The sequence below is a fragment of the Malurus melanocephalus genome, unplaced genomic scaffold (assembly GCF_030028575.1).
Source record: "Malurus melanocephalus ecotype Western Australia unplaced genomic scaffold, MMel_1.1 scaffold_293, whole genome shotgun sequence".
NCBI lineage: Eukaryota > Metazoa > Chordata > Aves > Passeriformes > Maluridae > Malurus > Malurus melanocephalus.
The window spans coordinates 607,453-618,508 of NW_026623525.1; the positions used below are offsets into that span (position 1 = coordinate 607,453).

The 11,056-nt window shown below is 42.0% G+C and overlaps 1 protein-coding gene across 3 annotated transcripts in view; it reads left to right on the forward strand.

The window, feature by feature from the left end:
* CERS4 (ceramide synthase 4) overlaps positions 1-11,056 on the forward strand; it is a 41,834-nt gene that overhangs the window by 4,294 nt on the left and 26,484 nt on the right. The window contains exon 1 of one of the 3 annotated variants that reach the window (XM_057376852.1): positions 4,989-5,077. The exons of the other annotated variants lie outside the window; for them this stretch is intronic. The gene's annotated coding sequence lies outside the window, so the exon portion shown is untranslated. Of the gene's footprint in view, positions 1-4,988; positions 5,078-11,056 lie in introns of those variants that run through there. 3 annotated transcript variants of the gene reach the window in all.

Below are 11,056 nucleotides of genomic sequence, written 5' to 3' on the forward strand. Positions count from 1 at the left end.
GCTGAGGGTTCCAAGTGTTGTTCCCCACTGGATGCATCCTGGGCCTGCCTCAGTGCTCCTGCTCTTGCATGCTGACCTGGCTGTAGGGTGTTTTTGTAGGGTGTTTTCTGCCTTAACAGGGTGTCTGACAGTCTGTGTACCTCACCCTTGGCCACCCTCCTCATCCAATAAAGGTTTGAGTTTTAGTGTGGGTCTTTACAAGGTGCATGTATTCCACTTCAGTATATCTGTATTGAAATTTCATACTTAATTCTACTGGCACTCGATGGCAGATTCTTTTTAATGAAAGAGAAAAGTCATAATTTTCCCAGTTTTGAAAGTCTGCTTAAGGCTATTGTGTTTGGAGTCATTTTTGTAGTGTTATCATCTTTACTAATGARTACACCTTAGCATGTTTGTCCTGAATTAAACAGCAATGTCAAGAATCCAGTGCATGTTCCCCTCTCCTTTTCCAATATGCTTTAGATTTAATTAATTCAGCAGTAGCTTTCATTTGGAAAAGGAGGAAATATGTTCCAAGAGGWCTCCAGTAATTCCATAAACTTCAAGACTGATTCAGCTTTTACCGAAACTGATTCAGATAACAACTAGTTTCTTTGTTTTAAAAGTCAGTTCCAAAAATAAAGAAATTCTTCAAATACTTTGCTTTGTGAGGTTGCTACACTGGTAGCCACAGGTGTGGCATATGCCTTCCAATCCAGCAAGTGCTGAGGCTTTGAATCAAAACAGATAAGGAAAAATAAATTGTGAAAGAGGTAAACTACAGGTTGTGTTCAGGTTATTTTGCTTGTAACAAAAAGTGTTATTTTTACCCGTGAGGTACTATAAGAACTTTTGGGGCAATGGTTTCCCTATTGTTCATCTATCTGTTTTCATACATATGAGAAAGATCCTTCTGCGGGGTTTGAAATATGAATTCTCACATTTTGTGTTTAATGTTTTCAAAGAAAAGATCAGAGGAATTTTTCTGTTTAGAGAGGATACTGAATAMAAAGCATGAAAGCAGAATTCCCCAAATAATCATTTCTGTGTGACTTTTCTTGTAAAGTTACTTGTGGTGAATTGAAGTAAGGAGAAAGTGATGCTCTATATTTTAAAAATAAACCCTGGGCTCAGCCRGGGAGCTGGGGGATCCAACAGGCTGGGGCTGGGGGCTACAGAAGCACTGTACTGTCCCATGAACTTGGAAGAAAGAGGCTTTATTGAGAGCTGTATTGGTATTTTAATGTGACTTGAGTATGGCTTGGAAGCTTTAACCTACTGCCTGCTTTTTATTATTCCTGAGTGTAAGCTCAGGCAGGGCACAAAGCTGCACTGGGGATGAGCTGTGTCTGTTCTGCAGAAGAATCAGCCCAGAGAGGAATAAAGGTGGTGTCAGAATAAAGGTGGTGTCAGTGCTCTCTCTCAGAGCCACCTGTGCCTGCAGCAAATGCAGGTTCCTCGGCAGCAGAGCAGGAGCAGGGTCCAGATTAAGGAGAGTCTTTGGTCAGAGGACCAGGAGGATCACCAGGGTCTGAGCCAGCCCTGGGATATTTTTTTAGAAGGCTCCCATTGCAGATGTGGTTAAGCCACCCCTTAAGGCCAGAATTGCTGGGTGAACAACACACTGTGGCTGCAGCCTTCAAATCTTGACAAGGAATACACAGTGATTTGTTTGTGTGATAGGMAAGCTCCTATCACAGGTTCTCTTCGTGTTCTGCTCCAGCAAAGAAAAGAGGACAATGCCTATGGAAACAACCAGAGTTTTACATTCTGCTTTATGAGCTGCCCCTATCACAGAGCTTTTAGGTTATCYGTGCTAGTGAAGAATAATCCATCTCCACATTTGTTTTTAAATGAACATCATGTGGTATATTGCACTACTCATTAAGCAGTGATGCTTATGAAAACTGAGTCTCAATGCTTTTAATCTTGGAAAAAGAGGAAATCTTTCTGTCAGTTGCTTTCTCTTTCTCAATGTTTTCAATGTATTTTGCTTTTGCAGTAATGTTGGGAATGTAGATGTTCTCAGATAAGCTTTCAAGTTTTGTGTCTTGAAATGAAAAATCATGAAAACACATTCTAGTTTTACAGGTAGGAGTATAATTTAAAAGAGTCTTAATTTTAGACTAATTAATTTTTTTCTAAGCTTTGAACAGGCTGAGGAGTTTGCAGGAAGAAATACCTAGGAAACTGATGGAACAGTTGATAGTGAAATTTAAAGCCAGCTCATAGAAAATAATTAAAGCCTGTGTGTTTCCTGCTAAGAGAGGAGAGTGAGGGATGTGTGAAAAGTCATTCACTGCATGTGTAGGTGCMCTGCATTGTCACACAGGATGCCTCCCTCAGCATTGTGCAAATATTAATCCCAAGGGATAGGTAAACACTTTTCTAATCTACATTGGCATTCAGGACCCTCCAATTCCACTCTGCTGTTTTGTCTGTGGCAGAGGTCACACACATCTGTCCCTTAGGGCTCCTCATTTATCACAGTGGGTTCTCTCCTTTTGACCCAAGATCAGCTGTGCAGGATCACAGCTCAGTTCTGTGCTTCATGAGGTGGGAGCTCACCAGGGCTGCTGTGATGAATTAGAAAACTTGCCTTTCAGGAAATGGGGGAGAAAGAGGGATAAAAGGGCTTGATTCACTTGGTACAAATGAAGAGCAATGGTGATTCTTTGGACTGCAGGGAAGTAGGAATTGTAGGTGAAACTRAGAATGAAGAGCTTCTGAGGGCTGCTACAAACTGTAGAACTGAGAGTGTGGCTGAAGGTGCAAGGACAGAAGAGGTGGAGTGTCCTGGAAGGGACCAGAAGGGCTCACCAAGGGTGATTCTTAGAGCAYAAGTTAGGAGAGGCCCATCAGAGCACAACAGTATGACTATTGAGGAATATTTATGCTTCAGAAGTGGAGAGTCAGGTAATGCATTGGAGAAGCACTGTACGTCCCATGAGCTTGGAAGAAAGAGGCTTTATTGAGAGCTATATTGGTATTTTAATGTGAGTTGAGTATGGCTTGGAAGCTTGAACCTACTGCCTGCTTTTTATTATTCCCARTTTTTAAGCTGGAATTAAACTTTTTGAGGCCTGGTATGTGATTGATTAACAGGGTTAGTGATTATCAGTTGAGTGATTTCAGCTGGCAGTAAAAAAGATGTCAGGGGTATATACTGCCATGAATGATCTGGGCAAGTATTTTCTGCTCTTCTAGCATCTGAACATCCATGGACATAAACTGGGTTGTAAAGCCAGAACTTGCCTTTGGAAGCATTTTATTGCTGCTCAGCAAGTTATTGCTGCCCAGGCTCTAAGTTTTGAGTCTTTTTTAGAATGTGTTCTCACAGTGTGTGATGCCTTTTTGTGCCTTTCTCCTTCCAAAATCTGTGAAAAGGCTTCTATTGGTGTATGAACTGCTTGTTGGTACAAGTTTTGTAGATAAATAGCATTTCTGTTGAGGGGCTTTTTGGCAGTTTTTGCTGTCTCTTAACTCACACTGAAGGACACGATCTCATTAAGACTGCCTGACTTTSTTTGGTACTGATGGATTTAGATAAAGAATAGATGAGCCATTCTAGGAGAAGTAATCTCCCTCTTGATTCTTTGCGTGATCTTCCAACCTGAATTCCTAGCTCACTGTGGCCTGAGGCCTAATAACTTGCTTTTCTTCCTCAATTCTATCAAGTGATGTCAGACCATGACTGCTGTTTCTACAGTGAGACTGGAGGAAATAGTAAGTGTTAGGAGAAAGAATGAAGGAAAAAATGCAAAGAAATTGATGAGTAATTCCTTTGGGGTTTATAGGTACCTCCTTCTTACATTTGACATTTGCACTTTTGAGAAACCCATGTAGGTCTGGGACTAGGTGTCTGTGTGTTTTGTTGAGATGTCAGCTGGTGCTTTGAGTGCCTCAGTTGCTTTACTTGGACACATCAGTGATGTCTGATGCTCCTACTAAGCTGTGGTGTGGTCTGTAGCTTTCTGCACAGTGATGGTAGAACAAGCTGCTCTTGGCCTTACCCAAACTGTCAACATGCAGTGGGTTTTGGCTGGAATTTCTTTTGTTTGTACAGTTAGCATTCAGTAGCAGAACACTGTACCCAATGTCAGGACAATAAGCTTTATGTTACCCCACTCTGCCCTGGAAGTAACACAGGAATGTTACTTCATTTCATAATTCAGCCATGGACTAAGACCAGCCAGACAGCAAAAGTCTTCAGCTTTTGTCTGTGTTGCTTTTACCCTGATAACTTAATGCGGCCCTTCATTTTCCAGACTAGTTTGACAAGTGCTGCAGTTCAGCCCAGGTTTTTTGCAGCAATGTTAGGGAAGTATGTCCAGGTTCTTGGAGGAAGAATATGGCAGAAACAGCTGTGGTATTCCAAAATTTGAATGCACTTTCTTGGGTTTCTCTTAAGTTTCAGGAGAGGAGATTTTGGCTTCTTCAGGAAGCTTGGAGGATCTCCTGGGAGACCCTCCTGGCAGGTAAAGGGGCTGATCTTCCCAGACAGTCAGCTCAAGCACAGGTAGTCCACCCAACATGCAAGGAGACAAACAAAAATGGTAGGAGGCAAGCAGAAAGGAGCATGAAACTTGTTTGAGCTTAAACACAAAAAGGAAGCATGAGAAAGGTGGACGTGGTATGAATGGCCAAGAGGAATATGGTAGTGTTGCCTGGGCATGGAAGGATGCAGATAGGAAAGCTAAAGCTCAGCTGAGGTGAGGGATGTGATGGGCACCCAGAATGGCTTCTGAAAGCACATTGGTAGCAAGAGRGAGGCTAAGAAACATTTGGGCTCACTGCTCTGAGCACCTTCTGACCAAAGGCATGGTCAAGCCAGGGGTATTCAGGCCTCTTTATGGCCTTGTTTTTAACTGAAAAAAATGAATGCTTGTTTTCCATGGAGCAAAACCAGGGAGCTGTACTCATCCCCCTCAGAGAAGGATGATCAAATGAGCAGAGCAGTCTGATTTGCATTCTGACGTGGAGAATGACATCAGCTGAAACTCGTGCTGTGGGTCATACCTGGCAATCTGCTCAGGATTCAGACACTCACAGGCAGAGCAGCCCTGCAAGGAAGGAGCTGCAAGTGGAGCACAAGGTATGGGAGCTAGTWTGTAATTTATACTGTAATTTATACATGTTCTCTGCAGATCTTGGGAAGCAAGTTTGTCCGTTGCTAAACTTTTATTTGCAGTTTCAAATGTTTGTTTGGGGATTTAATGGCTTTTCTGGAASGGAGCTCTCCCAAAAGATGGTGTACATTAAAATTATCGCCTTTGAACAGAGCAGCACATGACTTGCAAAATTAATTTATTCTTGTGTGAACAGCAGGCATGAAATTATTTGGTAGGAAATTTCAGCTAGTAGGTGTAAGTGAGAGAGCATCTGAAAACTGGGAAGCTGAGGGTAACAGGACATTGGCAGAGAAACAAGGCTGCACAAATAACATCAAATTTTCAGCTAGCTTCCAAAGAAGAGAATATGGAGAATAAAGTCTGGGTGAGGAGGGTGATCCAGGAGAACACAGTGCTGGTGATTACAAAGGTAAGGAGATAGTGGTTTCATTTCTCTTACTACTAGTGAGAGTTGAAAGATTTTATTTCTTGCAGAAACAAATGGAGGTTCTGCTAGAAGCTGTAGTTTTAGGGAAGAGGGTGTGTAGAGTCACAAGAGAAAGAGATGAAAAGGCTGGGGAACTGGAGAAATAAAGCAGGATTTGCTGCAGGTAAGAAGAGAGTACCAAAATCTGTTGTGTGAATGGAGATTCTGAGTAAGCAAGCAGGCTTGTAAAAATCTGCCAAAGTAGTTCAAAGGAAAGAGGTGTAGAGGGTGATGGGTTTTGTAGGAATGTTACTTTGACAGGGTCAGGAGGCATGCTAGGAGAGTTAAAGTCAGTAAGTAGTTCATGGACTGGAACTATATGGAAAGGTTTAAATATTTTTTTCATTACMATGGGAGGACCTTCTTAGGCATTTTGCTTAAGAGAAAAATTTCAGCTGAGTCCCTTGAACACTGTCCATCCATAGTGAAATTTGCATTATAATAAAAGCCTTAAAATAGTGAGGAAGAACCAAGAGAAAGACAGTTTAAAAAAGGGATCTCAGGCAAGGGAAATGTTTTTATGAATAAGGTGATAAGCAGGTATGACGCCAGGATGGCTAACCAAGATGAGGAAATGGAAATGAACATATCAAAGCTGAAGTGAAATTTGAAAARCTTAATTAAAGCTCCTTTCAGGCAGGAGGCTGTAAGTAACTAATCTCCATTTTGGCATGCTGAAAATAATGCTACATGTAATTAAGAATTTTACAACAAGGATTTCTTTTATCTATAGATCCATCATCCAATCTACTGATGATACTTGATATATATTAGAAGAAATGTAAAGAAGATTTTACCAAATTAAAAAAAAAAAAAAAAGCAAAAATTACTGAGTAATTATAATCCCAGTATTCGGATCATTAGTGTGAAGGTTTAACAAAAGAAAAAAAAGGTTTAACAAAAGAAAAAAACCTTGGAGATGGAGTCTAAGAGACTAAATATAATATGGATGTTCAAAAGATAGCTTGTGCCCTGTTAGTCAGAGCTATTTGTTAAAATTGTTTATTTCTGCCTAAAAGAGAAGCAGTAAGCTCTATGTCTGAACTTGTAACTTCTCTTGAGTTRCTCCAACAAGTAGTTTTAGTTCAAAACATCAGAATTATGGGAAGTATGGAACAAGAAACTGCCAAACAAGAAGAGCTATCAGGAGAGAATTTACCCACGGAGTTCTTGACTAATTGATTTCTTAGCAAAATAAGCTAAAGGCTTAAATGCATAATAGGCAATGGAAACTCAAATTTAGGCAGTATGGACCAGAGTAGGACAGGAACACAAACCCCTTCCAGTTTGAAATAACAGGAATCTTTATATGGAGGACTTTGTTTCCTTTCTCAAGAAGATAGGACAAGCGTCTCCATTTTGGTTTCCAGCATGTCAGGAGCAAAAAAAAAAACTTTTTTAGTTTTATTTAGCCTTAACTCTGCAGAAAAGAGAAGCAGCATGAGTGCATCCCTGTGGCAGAGTGCTTCCCCAGCGATTTCCCCTGTGCCAGGGCTGCTGGTGGCTGATTGCATCCCAGGAAAACTGGCTGGACCAGGAATMCCTGGCTGCTGCAGGAATCCCTGTGTGCTCTGCCAGCCAGCTCATTAACATGATGCTGCACTTAAGATAATAAGACTTGGCTGACCTAAATGGCTTGGCCCAGAGCCACTGCAGGGATGTTTGTAGCTGTGGTGTGCTTCACCCACAAGCCTGGATAATCCAGCTGCAGACAATGGACCATGTCTGCTGTAATTGAGCACTCCAAGGCCTTTGGAGCCAGTTCTTTCCAAGATGTGTAAGCTGCTTCTCTGTTTCATCTCCACCCTTATCTGCTGGATTCACATATGTAAATTTACATGAATATTTGTATGCCTATACATTAATGTTKAGCTTGGGAATGGAATCTGTAAGCGAGGCAGCAGAGTAACTCTTTGAAGATGCAAGCAACAGTTAACATTTTCTAGGAAAACCTGCTTAGCCATTTTACCTGTGAGACAAGGAGTAACCTCTTTAGCTGGCTGTCCTGCTTCTTCTCAAACAGTTCTGCTTGGAAAGCGAAACTGAGTATAAAGCTGGCCCTGAGGGGTTCAGGGCAGTAGTGCTCTGTGGCTCAGGGTGGGAGCCCTGCAGTGCCATTCCTGCTCTCCTTGGAGCAGCTCAGAGAGCCCAAAAGCAGAAACCTTTGTAATGCTGAGGATTCAGATAAAACCACCGTGTTCATAAAAACAAAACAAAAAAAAAACCAAGCAACACCAACACCAGGAAAGGTGAGACTTAACAAAGTGAATACAGTGGATAGGCCTACTGGGCTGTACAGAGTCCAGTTGCTCCAAGAGCTCCTGGCTGTATCACCTCAAAAAGGAGCTCTGTGGATTCTGCTTTGCTCTGTGGATTCTCCTCTTGGTGCACTGTGGGCTCAGGAGRTGCTGAAGCTTTGCTCTCCCTGTCCCCCTGGCATAGCTGTGATACTTCTCTGGTTTTGATTTCATCCTTACATGTTCCTTCTACAACCAAATTAAAGCTGTTTTTTTTAGCATTTACTATTTTGTTGGCTGTTTTKGAAGTCCTTATGCTGTTCAGTGTTTCCCACTGTTGTTTTTTATCTCTGTTCTTGCTGTACTCTGTGTGAGGGGGTGCCTTCTCTGTTAGACCTGTATTTAGAGCTTGATTCTGCACATTACAGAGCTACAGGGCACGACAGATGCTGTGTGAAGTATAAAGAGCTTCTGAGAAAGAAAYGGTTAACTTACACATGTCAGTGCATGCTCAGAGGTGTGTGCTTTTGGACACACCATTGTCTTCAGCTTTCCAGCAGCCTGAAATTGAGAATGTGACTGTATAAATTGCAAAAGATGTATATATTGCTTCATGTCATGTCCTGTTCTGTACTTCTGCAATGTGTAAAGACAGCTGCAAAGATGAAGAAATGTTTGATGAGGGTGATCCTGACTGTTGGAGTTGATTAAGTAGTGGCTATTTGCTTCYTTAGCACTTTGAATCTATACATTCYAYCTAAGCAAACTGGACAATCTGTTKCATATTCTCCCACACAGAGTGCCCAGTAGAATTCAGCTACTCTTCTCTACCAGGTGTGGTTTTTTGTTGTTGCCATAACACACAGCTCTGGAGGGAGAATGYAGGATTGTGTGGCTGCAAAGCTGACTGTGATGGCAGCTTTCCCCAGCATGCCTTCTGTCTGCACAGTGGGAGAACCCACTGAAGAGATGTTTTTTGAAGAGCTGAGGCAGAGAAAAAGAATAATTTCTCCCTGGAGTTCTCCTAGGTATTCCTAATGTTTTTCCTGACTAGAGCTGAGATTTTTAACAAATCAGTGTAAATTTACCAACACTTTTGAGGTTGGTATGTTCAATTCCTGTAAAGTTTTGTAATTGAAGCACCTCACTTAGGTTATCTAGCTCTTCTAAGCTGGTATTCAGTGTTGTCTGAAGTGCACAAGCTGTTTTGTGTGGTGTCACCACGCTTCATGGTGACAGGGTGTTGGATTCATCACAGGCTAAGTGCATATACAGTTTGCTTCACACAGACAGTTTCTGCTCTAAAAATGTGTACTTTTATGGAGAAACCTGTTTACCCAGTGTCTATAGGGAGTTCAGGCACATCCTGAAAAAATGGTTCACGAGGCTTGGTAGTTTGGCACAGCCAGCCTGTCCCATGGAGCTGTATTGGTGAGCAGCACGTTGACTGAGCAGTCTGAAAAGCTTTTTCTGGCATGCATGAATGTGTGCTTCAGCTGGCTCTGCCACCAGTGAGCCCTGTCACCAACCTCCATGGTCCTGGCATCAGGTGCTTWTGCTGGAACCCCAAAGGCAAAGGAAGGGAACTGGCCCCAAAAGGATCCTACAGCCCTGCCAGAGGAACAGGGAGCAGTGGATGGAGCAGATATTCCCACCTCCAAACAGCCTTGGTGGGGCAGGTGGGTTATACTTTAGCCCCTAGAGACTCAAAATTCAGCAGCCAATTCAAAAACTGTTGCCTGCTGCTTGTCAGGCTCTTGAAACAGGATTTGATGAGTCTGTAAACCCTGTTGATCTTCATTTTGTGTGCCAGTGACTTTTGTCCAGGCATTGTCTGGAAGGAGAGCGAGAAGAAATGGAGAGCAGCCTGGAAATGGTATCAAAACCACAGCTTCCAGAGGCCCAGAAGATACACCAGAAAGAAAATACTGTTGATTATTGTTGAACTGATCTCTGGTAAAAGACCTGGATGTTCTTTTCAGTGCTAGTGAAGCCATACTCCCACTTTTTTTAGTTGCAATTCTTCAGTGCATCAGTGCATCAGGCTCTTGATTTTTACATGGTATTTTTATGTTGTGAGTTTTAGTATGAAAAGCTGAAATCTGGCAGCACATGGTGGAGGAATAGTATGTGTTTTTTGTAAGATGGTTTTCCTTTTTCTTTGGGAAAAAAAGGGAAATGTTTTCCTGCTTTCCAATTCTATATATGATATATATTTTTTCTGTAAGTGGTCAGAAAATTTGCATCCACTTGCTCTCAGTTACACATATATTTGTAATCAGCTTTGTTCTCAAACCGAATTGGTTGTTCATGTGTCAAGAGAAAGGAGTCAGATTTGAAGAAATAGCATCCTGTTCTTTCCTRTTGTAGTCACATCAAAAGCTACATTGAGATGAATAGTAAAGTCCAGATCAAGAAGAGATGTTACAATTCCTTCCAGTGCCTGAAGGGAGCCTTCMAGAAAGATGGAGACAGACTTTCTACAAGGGCCTGGAGTGTCRGGACATGGAGGAATGGCTTCAAACTGAAAGACAGTTGATTTATATCAGATATTGGGAAGAAATTCTTCTCCATGAGGGTGGTGAGGCCCTGACACAGGGTGCCCAAAGAAGCTGTGGCTGCCCCATCCCTTGAAGTGTCCAAGGCCAGGTTGGATGAGGCTTGGAGAAACCTGGGATAGTGGAAGGTGTCCCTGCCCATGGCAGGGAGTGCAATGAGACTCAAGGTCATGTCYAACCCAACCCATTCTCTGACTCCATAGTTGTAATGCAGAAAATATGCCTCAGCCTGCCAAAATTCTGGAATGAGTTTAAATTACAAAGAAACTGCATCTGAATTAATGACATCTTCAAAATAAAATGACTGATTAATTTTTAGTTTGTTAGAGAATTTTTGGAGAAAATGGGCCATGTCTTGGGACTTTGCCTGAAAAGAAGCTTTATAGTACTTGGTCTGGACACTGAAATGGTATGTTTTTTCCCTTGGTTGCCTAAGGTGGCATTTCCTGTGCAATGTTCTGATGATCTCAATGGACATCTCATTTCCATTTCCTTCTTCTGTGCCTGCACAGTCTGTTTGACTCCAGAGTTTGTGTCTGGAATGTTTGTTGCTCCCAGCTAAGAACGAGTAACCTGTAATGGGGAGTGATGTGGCTTGTGTTTGTGTGTGAGGTAGAGTTATCTGGAAACAGTGGTTGTGTGTTGAATGCTTCATAACAGCATTCTACTGTCCTTTTTGCT